The following is a 12,796-nucleotide window of genomic DNA, read 5'->3' as shown; positions in this document are numbered from 1 at the left end:
TATTGTATAAAGAAATACACTTTTAAAAATATTGATCTTATATCAGAAACCACACAAAACTGTGATATTAATTCTAATAATTAAGTAGAAAATTATCTTGGACATTTCATAAACACAAATGTATAGTGTGAAAATGGGAGTGGCATTTTACCTTTCTGGTCTTTAGTCTTTACTCCTTGTCGTCTTGCACTGGCTATGAATGGATTAGAATAAAGTGGGATGGAGTAATGATAATAAGTAATCTAGCCTCGTATTTTATCTTGCTGACAAAATGTTTAGCGTTTCACATTATGAAGGATTTTGCTGGAGATTTTTTTCTTTTTTTTGAAGATTATGTTTATCAATTAAAATGCTACAGTTTGCTGAGGTTTTCTATTCTAAAAAATACTATTATCAGAGATTTTAGACAATCATCTGATTTTTCTTTTTATTCAGTAGTACATTGCACTAATAGACTTTTAAATGTTTTTGGCAAATTTGAGCAGAAGGAGGATAACCTTTCAAACACGAAAGTTGCAAGAAAAGTATAAGAAACGACAAAGTATTTTACTGATATTTTCAGATTCACCAGTTGTTTATGTTTTGCTCCATTTATTTATGACTTTTCCTCCTCTCTTATTCTTCTCTTTTTTAAATTATTTAAGACTAATATGTCAAATTTGCCCTTCTACCCTGTTAGGGTTTGGCTGTGTCCCCATCCAAATCTCATCTTGAATTCCCACGTGTGGGAGGGACCCAGTAGGAGGTAATTGAATCATGGGGGCATGTCTTTCCCATGCTATTCTCATGATAGCAAAGAAGTCTCAAAAGATCTGATGATTTTATACAGGGGAATTTCCCTGCACAAGCTCTCTTCTCTTGTCTGCCACCATGCGAGACATGGCTTTCACCTTCTGCCGTGATGGTGAGGTTTCCCTAGCCACATGGAACTGTGAGTCTATTAAACCTCTTTTCTTTTGTAAATTGCCCAGTCTTGGGTTTATCTTTATCAGCAGCATGAAAACGGACTAATACATACCCCTAAATGAATCAATTTGACTTTCTAAAAAAAGGACATCTCCCTATAACCAAAGTATAATTATCAAAATCAAAAAAGTTTACTCATTGATTTTTTAACGTTAAAACATCCTTACATTTCTGGAATTAAAGGAAGTTTGTTAGTCTACATTAAACTTTTAAAATATGCTACTGAATTTGTTTAAAAATATTTGCATAAGATTTTTACTTCAATTTGTATATGAAGCCTGGATTGTGTTTTTCTTTCATGTACTGCCCTGTAAGATTTCTTATCAAGATAATGATAATGTGGTCATCATAAAATGTGTTGGAAAGGGTTTCTGCAATTACAGAAACTAAGTATTATAGAACTCTAAGTGTCATAAAAGAATTACTATTCCATTATTAAATCTTTAGAAGAATTTGCAGGCAAATCCTGGCATGGAGTATTCCAAAATTGAATATGTTAAATACTTAATTTCATTAATATAAATCAGATTACTCATATTTTGTTTTTTCCAGTGTCTGCTTTAGTAAGTAGTATTTTTCTTAGAATTTGTCCATTTTTTCTAAATTTTGAAATTGTTGCCAAAATTTGTTCATAATGTCCTTAAATAAATTTTTAAAAATCACATGTATTGATGTATAATTTACATTCATTAGAATTTACTCTTCTTAGACATCCAGTTTGATGATTATTGATAAATTACATTCATTAGAATTTACCCTTCTTAGATATACAGTTTGATGATTATTGATTAATGTACATAATCATATAACTACCACTGCAATCAATATACAGAATACTCCCATCACCCCCATAAATTCCCTCAATTTCCTTTGTATTAAGTCTCCAACCCCTACTTATATACCCTGGCAACCACTGATCTGATTTGTCTCTATACTTTTGCCTTTACCAGAATATCATATAAATGGAATGAAACAGTGTATTGCCTTTCATGTCTTTTGCAAAATTATGTTCTTTCATGGATTTTAAGTTTCTTCTTTTTAAATTGCTAATATTAACCTACTATCTCTATATAGAAAACTTTGTTTATCACTAGCTGATTGGTGTACATTTGAGTTGTTCCTAGGTTTAAGGTATTGTGAATAATTTGCATATAGAGATTTACATGAACTTCCCTTGCTCCCTTTTTTGGGGGTAAATTCTTAAGAGAGGACTTTCTGGGTTGTATGTAAGAGAATATTTAAAATGATAAGAAACTGCCAAAGTGTTTTCCAAAGTTGCTGTATCATTTTGCATCCCTGCTAGCAAACTGAAAGTTTTGTGGTCCACATCCTCACTATCACTTGATATTTTCAGTTGTCTATAATTTTTAAATTTTAGCCAATTTAGTTATATGTGTAGGGGCAGCTCATTGTGGATTTAATTTACATTTTTCTAGTGAATAATAATGTTGATCATTTCATATGCTTACTGGCCATTTGCATATCTTCTTTGGTGAAGTGTTTGCTCAAATGTTTCCCCACTTTAAAATTTAAAAAATTTAAAATTATTTTATATTCTGCTATTATTTTACAACTGAAGTTCACAAAACACTGAAAGGGTTAATTCAGACACACTGGCAGAAACTGCAGTCTCTGATAATCTATATATATTACTTACCGATAATTGGTACAGAGTTGTGAGTATTGATTAAGAAGCCTGAGAAAGAACTAGGACAAAGCACTTCTGAGCTTTTAGATAACTTATTTTCTTGGACTGGATTTGCCAAAACAAAATTGATCTTTGGCTATATGTTTTTGGTCATATTTCAAAGAATAATATCTTTAGGAGATAATTCCAAATATCCAGAAAAATGCTTATCTCGAAGTCTACTTCTGAACCTTTAAACTTGACCCAACCTCCCACATATCTTTTCCAGGCAATTACTTTGGCTTTCTCTAATTCATTCTCTAGTCAGGATCTTAACCTTTATTTATTTTTTCTTTTCCCCAGCTTTCTTGAACTAATAGTATCTGTGAAACATATTCTTGGAAAGCAAAGCAAACAAAGAAACACACAGTTAACCAAAAGTTAACAATTTGATGAACAATATCATGGCAAATGTTAGAATACCATACCAGTAGTATGCTTCTGTTGTTTGTTTGCAGATCTAATGAAATCATAACATACGACTCTCAGAAAACAGCAAGGTAAAGATGGCTTCTTAAAGATGTCCTAGACTTGACAGCAATAAGGTTCTAGGTAGGAGACTGGGTCCAATTGCTTTTTAACTTTTAATCCAATAAGATTTTATCTTTATTAGAATGAATGATATTTTTTAAATGGTAGTTAAAAACAGGTAAGAAATGAGCGATTATTACATAACAGTGCACTCTATAGTATGTGATAAACGTCTCTCTCTCTTTTGACTTAACAGTCTGAATTAAAATGCTGCTATTTCATTAATCAATATGATATTTAAATCACCAAATTAAAAATGATCACTGTGAGTTAAAATTTTCTCTGATGACACTTCACTATGCAGAACATGGTAATTACTTTGAGAAATCAGCTATTCCAAGGTAACTGGGCAGTTACAATATTTTATCAGGTAAATTACCAGTCACCATCAACATTCATCACAGATTCATTTGGATTTTATTACAGATTGACATTTACTTATTTGCCCAACTTTTAAAATTACAACTGTTGTATGATTGCCCCAGGGTGCAACTGTAGAAAATTAACACACTAATTACATTAATTATCATAAATAAAAGGTTATCAAAGAGTAGCATGTAATAACATAGCATTTGTTAAAGCAACTTAGGGCATCCCTATAATACCTTAAATTTAGGTATTACATTGAAATTTTCAAGACTGCTTTACCTCTATAGTTTTAATCTTTAACACCTCAGCTATAGGAATGTTATTATTAATGCCATTTCAGAAATGAAGAAGCCGCAGCCAAAACAGCTGTGTGATCACCCTAAGATCATATACAGCTGGAACAGTTTAAGGTGAAGTCAAAAACCACATTTCCTAAACTTCCAACATTCCATTTTTTGCCCCTATATTTTTCTGCCTTTTAGGGATGAAAAGTAAAATATTTATCTTTTGTGCTCCAATGTATCAACACTTTAAGTGAACTAAAGATCCAAAAGTGAGTCTCATCTGCTTGCTTTTTCCCACCTCTATTGCTACCGACCTAGTCAAGCAAACATCATCTTTCCTCTCAAGTACCTGTAACAACTCCCTTCCTTCTTGCCCCATAAAAATCCATATTATACAGAGAAACCCAACTGACTTTTAAAATATAAATGAGATCATGCCATTTATTTTTGCTTAAAATGATCCGTGGATTCTCAACATACCGGAATAAAATCTAAATCACCAAGTCCTATAAAATTCATGTAATCTGAACCCCTCTCCCATTTCATCTCCTATCACTCTGTATCCCCTCATTATTCTGCTTTTTTTTTTGTCTGATTGTTGAGCCTATTGCCAAGATTGAGCCTGCCTCTGAGGCTTTGTTCTTCTATTTTACTCTGTTTGGAATGTTCTACCCCCAGGTTTCTGCAGAACTGGTTTCAAATTCCTACTCCTCAAAGAGATTTTCTTAAATAACTGAACCTAAACTGACCTTTCCTCTTTCTCCTTCTTTCCTACAGCCTATCCTTTAGTCATTCCTTATCACATTCTGTTTTATTTTTATGCCATTTTTCTTTGCTTTCAGAAGTTATCAACTCCCACACCTTAGAAGTCCACAGAAGAGTTTGTGTATCTTGATTACTATCTGTAACAGAAGCTATGCATTCTTCACTCCTATCTCTAAAGGCTGCTCTGGAAATCACCCGCAACTTCAGTTGATGGTTCTCTTATATTCTAAAGAGCTTTCTATCTCAGCATCTCTCAGCCTGAGGCCATTCTCTGAATATTCTTCCTAGCAGACAAGAAATGCCAGGAAGTTAAGGGCTCAAGGTATTAGGATGGTGCAAAATTAACTGTGGGTTTTGCTATTAATACAACCTTTAGTCCATAGATAAAATCAGGAAATTACTATGTACACGGCTCCTTCATTCCTCAGGTGGCCAATTATAAAGGTGTGTTTGACATCTTTCACAGTCTCCAGCATGACTGAACCCTAGTTGCCCACAGTAGAAACCAGCTTATTCATGTGCACTTCATTGCCTTTCATTTCTTTATCTATTTTGTTGTTAAATAAAACAAAATCACACCCACTTCCCTGTCCCCAGTGCCTGATTGGACTCATCATAAATACTATTGTCCTCTTCCCTGCTCTTTGTTTTCACCATTTTCCTTCCGCACTGGCTTGTCTTGTCTCCACTAATAATGTTTTTTATATAACTTCCTTCTCTAAGCCATATGCTTTTATCTCTCACCAATGTCCTGGATCACTGTCTTGAAGGTGGTTATCTCCACACGACCTTTTTGTCTCCAAGTTTTGATAACTAATACTGCCCTTCACCCCTTCAGGCCTAGAGAAGGTAACAGTTGCAGGTTACATACAGAATTATCCCTTTTGGTTTATCTATACACTATCCACAGCTTTTAAATTGCTCTTTTATTATTCAAATTAAACAACTTAAGTGTATTGTGCATTTTCCCTAGTACACTCATAGGTACCATTTGTACATTCAGGTTTTAGTGTATATTCAAAGACCGATTTTCCTTTCTTTCTTCCTATGAGATTTTTCACTTATTTCTTGAAATTCGCTTAAAGAATACAGCATATCCAGGTTTTAGGAGAAAAGAGACTCAGCACTAAAAACAATAATAATTTGCTATGCACTAAATTCACAAGAACAATTTTTCTTTATCTATTTCTGCTTCTTTTTTAATTCCTAGAGAAACCACTTTTTGTCTGATATCTCCTCTTTCTTCAGAAACCTTATTTTTGTTATAGCTCAAAGCAAACCTCTTGGGCTTCTCTTTTGGAGGCAAACCTTCTCTTTGGAATAGCATAAAGACATTGTACTCTTATTTACTTCTCTTCAGTTTTATTTTATTTTATGAGGAATTAAATGTATAGAGTGAAATATATGCATACGAAAGCTATAAACCCATGTGACACACATCTTAATCTGAACACAAAACATTTCTTTCACCTCATAAACTTCTCTCATGCCCCTTTCCAGTCAGAATTGCTGCAACATAAGGCAACTGGTGATTTGGTTTCTATCACCATAAGTTAGTTCTGCCAGTTCTTGAACTTCATATAAATGAAACCATAGCACATGTAATCTTTGGGTCTAGCTTCTTTCACTCAGTGTAAAGTTTTTGAAATTTGTCTGTTGCTGTGTGTCTTGATAGCTTGTTCTCTTTTGTTACTGAACAGTGTTGAGTAAAAGAGTCAAACTCTGTAAAATATTTGAAGAGATTTATTCTGAGCGAAATATGAGTGACCATGGCCTGTGACACAGCCCTCCTCAGGAGACCCTGAGAAAATGTTTCCAAGGTGGTTGGGGTTCAGGTTGATTTTATATATTTTAGAGTGTTAAAACACACTAAATATGGCCTGAGAAGGACTCCATACTTCTATATTTGAATCTTGGTGGACAAACTGCAACATAACTTAATAGGTAGACAAGGTTGAAAAACCTAACTTAAGAGTATGCACCTGTAACAATAGCTGAGTGTTGGCCAATCCCAGCAGCCATACTTCAACCACTCTTACACTACTGAGTGTTCAAACTGTGCTCAACTAAGGCAAATGCTAAGCTGTAACCAATTCAGTTGTTTCTGTACCTCACCTCCAATTTCTGTACCTCGTATCCCTTTTTATGTCTATAAATCTTTCACCACGTGGCTGTGCTGAAATCTCTCTGAATCTGCTGTCATTCCAGGGACTGCCCTATTCATGAATTGTTGATTGCTGAATTGAACTTCTTTAAATTTAATTCAGCTGAAGTTTTTAACAGATGGTGTCAGAAGTGGGATCTGAAGTAGAGACTTAACAATCCCCAGGAGTGCTGAGTGAACAAGCAAGGTACCTGCAAGGATCTACTTTTGTCCCTTGATCTCTCAAAGTGACTGGGGATCATGGGTAAGTTCTCTCAGATTTCAGAACTCCATGGATTTGTGTTTGGAATTCTCTGAGTTTCTCTGAACAAATTTGTGATCCAAACAGTTTGAAAGTTAGGACAGACACTGAACTAGGTCCAGGATCAGATTTGATCTGGTAATTAACTGACTTGGATCCAGCTGGAGGCCTCTCTCTCTCTCTTTTTTTTTTTTTTTTTTTTTTTTTTGAGATGGAGTCTTTCTCTGTCACCCAGGCTGGAGTAGAGGGGCATGATCTAGGCTCACTGCAACCTCTGCCTCCTGGGTTCAAGAAATTCTCCTGCCTCAGCCTCCCAAGGAGCTGGGATTACAGGTGCCCACCACCATACCCAGCTAATTTTTGTATTTTTAGTTGAGACGTGGTTTCAACATGTTGGTCAGGCTCATCTTGAACTCCTGACCTCAAATGATCTACCTATCTAGGCCTCCCGAATTGCTGGGATTACAGATGTGAGCCACCATGCCTGTCCCAGTTAGAGGCCTCTTACCTTTGGCTGAGACAGAAAGAAAATGTTAGTAAATGGTAATATTGCAGTGGTTGTAAAATTTGGCTTTTAGAAATGCACAGGGATTCTTGAGTTCTACCCGTTCATTTCATTTTTCTTGTGTAGTTAGGTAGAAAAAAAATTATTGGCTAAGTCAATCAAGGGAACCTAAGAGTAAAGCCAATATCTTAGGTAAAAATGGGATCCTTAATTTTTGAAAGTCTGAGTTTCTTCCACCTTTTTATTTTTTATTTTATTTATTTATTCATTATTATTATTAGTATTATTTTGAGACGGAGTCTCTCTCTGTCACCCAGGCTGGAGTGCAGTCACGCAATCTCAGCTCACTGCAAGCTCCGCCTCCCAGGCTCAAGCGATTCTCCTGCCTCAGCCTCCCAAGTAGCTGGGATTACAGACGCATGCCACCACACCCAGATAATATTTTGGATTTTTAGTAAAGACAGGTTTTCACTGTGTTAGCCACGATGGTCTCAATCTCCTGACCTTGTGATCCACCCGCCTCGGCCTCCCACAATGCTGGGATTACAGGTGTGAGCCACTGCACCTGGCCTAAAGAAACAGAATTTTATTAATTTATCAGCTGAGTTAGCATTACAGTGGTTTACGAAGCATTTGCCATTGTTTGAGGTTGCAGTGAGGACAACATGAAACACCTGATGAAAAACCTTCACGAAACCTGGTCTCTTTCCAACAGCTTAGCTATGTGAGAATAGCTTTTATAACATGACAACCCTAAAAATAAAACCATTTTAAAGTTAAAGCTGTCCTTCCAGTTGCTGTTTCAAACTTTATCCCAAGAACTGAGGTGTCATTCAGTAAAAGGCAACTACAGGCTTCTCAGCAGTAAGGCTAAGTACTTGTTTTATGTTTTCTGGTGATGAATTTATTTCTTGTCTTTGAGTTTACAGTGACAGCTATAAAAGTGATTGTCAATAGTATTAGTAAAATTTAATTTATAATAGAATGTGTTTTCCATGTATGTTTTAGTCCGAGCTATGATTTTCTTAATAATACCAAAACTTGTTTTGTGCTCTATGATGATGATATTAATGATCTGTAATCTCAGCAGTATTTTACAGTACTTGAGACATTAATACAATAATCTGTGTTTTTGGCTGGGTGCTGTGGCTCATGCCTGTAATTCCAGCACTTTCGGAGGCTGAGATGGGTGGATCACTCAAGCTCAGAAGTTTGAGACAAGCCTGAGCAACATTGTGAAACCCCCTCTTTACTAAAAATACAAAAATTAGTTGGGCGTGGTGGTGGGCACCTGTAATCCCATCTACTTGGGAGGCTGAGACAGGAGAATTGTTTGAACCCAGGAGGTGGAGGTTGCAGTGAGCTGAGATCACACCATTGCACTGCAGCCTGAGCAAAAAGACAGAAACTCCAAATCAAAAGATAAAAAAAGAGTAAATAGTAAGATCGGGCATGGTGGCTCATGCCTGTAATCCCAGCACTTTGGGAGGCTGAGGCGGGTGGATCACCTGAGGTCGGGAGTTCGAGACCAGCCTGACCAACTTGGAGAAACCCCATCTCTCCTAAAAGTAGAAAATTAGCCAGGCTACGTGGTGCATGCCTGTAATCCCAACTGCTGGGGAGGATGAGGTAGGAGAATCACTTGAACCCGGGAGGTGGAGGTTGCAGTGAGCCATGATCATGCCATTGCACTCCAGCCTGGGCAACAAGAGCAAAACTATGTCTCAAAATAAAATAAAATAAATAAAATGAAGAGTGCATAGTATTCCTTTATGTGTGTGTGTGTGTATGTATATGTGTATATACACATTTTCTTTATCCATTCATCCTATGCTGGCCTCCTAGGTTGCATTCATATCTTAGCTATTATGGATACTGCTGCAGTGAATATGGTAGTGCAGTTATCTCTTCAGTATGCTGATTTCAATTCCGTTAGCTATACACCCACAGGTGGGATTGCTGGAACATACAGTAATTCTATTTTTAATTTCTGATGAATCTCCATGTTATTTTCCTTAATGGCTCTATTAATTTATGTTGGGAAGTATAATTACTTTTTTTTTTTTTGAGACGGAGTCTTGCTCTGTTGCCCAGACTGGAGTGCAGTGGTGTGATCTAGGCTCACTGCAAGATCCACCTCCTGGGTTCACACCATTCTCCTGCCTCAGCATCCCGAGTAGCTGGGACTACAGGTGCCCGCCACCTGCCTGGCTAATGTTTTTTGTATTTTTAGTAGAATGATGTTGGGAATTGACTGGTTTATTCAATAAATCGTGTTAGGTACATTGACTAATAGTTTGTAGGATTGAAGTTATATTTACTGAATTCTTTACATTAAGGTATAGTCAAAACAGACTGAATAATTCAATGTAAAAATGATCTGGAGAAAACCTTCTCATTTTGTTTGTTTTGTTTTTTGAGATGGAGTCTCACTCTGTCATCCAGGCTGGAGTGTAGTGGGGCGATTTTGACTGACTGCAACCTCAGTTTCCCAGGTTCAAGTGATACTCCTGCCTCAGCCTCCCAAGTAGCTGAGATTACAGGCATGTGCCACCACACTTGAATAATTGTATATGTTTTAAAATAGGAATAGATTTTCTAAGCTAAACTGAAGATAAATGCTAAGGAAAGAGTGAGATTTGACTTGATAATTATGTGTCTGAATCAGCCAATTAATAAAATGAAAACAGGCCAGGGGCAGTGGTGCATGCCTGTAATCTGAGCAGTTTGGGAGGCTGAGGCGGGTGGATCACTTGACGTCAGGAGTTCAAGACCAACCTGACAAACATGGTGAAACCCCATCTCTACTAAATACAAAAGAGTAGCTTGTGGTGGTGGCACAAACCTCTAATCCCAGCTGCTTGGGAGGGTGAGGCAGGAGAATCACTTGAACCTGGGAGGTGGAGGTTGCAATGAGCCATGATCGTGCCATTGCACTCCAGCCTGGGCAACAAGAGCAAAACTCTGTCCAAAAAAAAAAAAAAAAAAAATCACTGTCCCACCAACTTTTTCACATAGAATGATTAAGGTTTCCAGAGCCCATGCTACCTCTAGGGGCTCTTACCCCTCCCACACCACACATATATCTTGACAGGGCTAGTTACAGAGAAGAAAAGGCCCAGTAAATTAATATCACAATCATTGCCACATACCCACCAAAAGACTCAAATTAAAATTTTGACAAAATTAAGTATCAAGAAGAATGCAAAGATTTGGGAATTATCAGACATTTTAAGACTGTCAGTTGGTGTGTTAACGTTGGGATGAAACAAATAATAGCTAGTAAAATGGAAGATATGTTTACCCTGTAACCTATGGTTTCACCTCTTGTTTTATACTGTTCACTATACACACTATACACACTAATGGTAACCAAATATAAATACACAAATGTTCACAACAGCATCATTTGTAACTGACAAAAATGAACACAACCCACATGTCTACCAACAATGAAGGGATACACACTGGTGTACTCTATTTTTATTTTTGAGATGGGGTCTTGCTCAGTCCCCCAGGTTGGAGTGCAGGGCGCGATCTCGGCTCACTGCAATCTCTGCCTCCCAGGTTCAAGTAATTCTCCTGTCTCAGCCTCCCAAGTAGCTGGTCTTACTGATGGGTACCACCACTCCCAGCAAATTTTTGTATTATTGGTAGAGACAGGGTTTCACCTTGTTGGTAAGGCTAGTCTCAAACTCCTGACCTGAGGTAATCCACCTGTCTCAGCCTCCCAAAGTGCTGGGATTACAGGTGGGAGCCACCACGCCCGGCCTTTTTTTTTTTTTTTTTTGAGACTGAGTCTCACTCTGTTGTCCAGGTTGGAGTATAGGGTGCAATCTTGGCTCACTGCAACCTCCACCACCTCCCAAGTTCAACTGATTCTCCTGCCTCAGCCTCCCGAGTAATTGGGATTACAGGCACCCACCACCACGCCCGGCCTTTTTTTTTTTTTTTTTTTTTAACAGAGTCTAGTTCTGTCGCACAGGCTGGAGTGCAGTGGTGCAAACTCGGCTCACTGCAACCTCCATCTCCCAGATTCAAGTGATTCTTCAGCCTCAGCCTCCTGAGTAGCTGGGACTACAGGCACATGCCACCAGGCCCAGCTAATTTTTTGTATTTTTAGTAGAGATTTGGTTTCACCGTGTTTGCCAGGATGGTCTCGATCTCCTGACCTCATGATCTGCCTGCCTCGGCCTCTCAAAGTGCTGAGATGACAGGCATTAGCCACCACATGGCCTACTTTTTGTCGTTTTAGTAGAGATGGGATTTCACCATGTTGGCTAGGGTGGTCTGGAACTCCTGAACTCAAGTGATATGCCTGCCTCGGCCTCTCAAAGTGCTGAGATGACAGGCATTAGCCACCACATGGCCTACTTTTTGTCGTTTTAGTAGAGATGGGATTTCACCATGTTGGCTAGGGTGGTCTGGAACTCCTGAACTCAAGTGATCTGCCTGCCTCAGCCTCCCAAAGTGCTGGGATTATAGACGTGAGCCATCGTGCCTGGCTGGTGTACTGTTTTAATAGAATGCAGAAACAATGCTAAGTGTGAATATTAAATACTTAATATTGGGTAAAAGGAGTCAGAGGCAGCAGGATACAGACTTTTACTCCAATTATGTAAGAGAAAAACCAGGCAAAACCAGACTTTACTTTAGGCTTCTAAAAAATGTATAATAAGGCCAGGCACTGAGGTCAGGAGTTCGAGACCAGCCTGACCAACATGTAAAACCCCGTCTCTACTAAAAATACAAAAATTAGCCAGGCGTGGTGGCAGATAGCCCATGCCTGTAATCCCAGCTATTCAGGAGGTTGAGGCATGAGAAACACTTGAATCCAGGAGTTGGAGGTTGCAATGAGTCAAGATCATGCCTCTACACTCCAGCCTGGGTGACAGAGCAAGGCTCCATCTCTAAAAAAAAAAAAAAAGAAAAGAAAAAGAAAAAAATACATAATAAAGTTATAAAGAGAACAAAGGAGAGAAACGCAGATATCCACAGGTAATGTGGGTATCTGTTATATCTGTTACTAATAAGGGACGGAAGACTTTAGGATCAGTTAGGGACATACAGAGGACTTCTTGGTGGTGATAGTGCTCTATTTCTTCACCTGGATAGGTATCACACAGATGTTTATTTAATAACTGATGTATCCATATGTTTGTTTGCATATTTCACAATAAGAATGAAATAGAGGAAAGGAAGGTGAATGGAAAGAGATTTCTCCATTCATCAAAATTTTAAAGTCATGTTTTTCCTCAGGTTCTTCTCCAAGTTCAGTCTGAAA

Source organism: Pan paniscus, chromosome 21 (genome assembly GCF_029289425.2).
Source record: "Pan paniscus chromosome 21, NHGRI_mPanPan1-v2.0_pri, whole genome shotgun sequence".
NCBI lineage: Eukaryota > Metazoa > Chordata > Mammalia > Primates > Hominidae > Pan > Pan paniscus.
Note: the sequence above shows the minus strand (reverse complement) of the source record.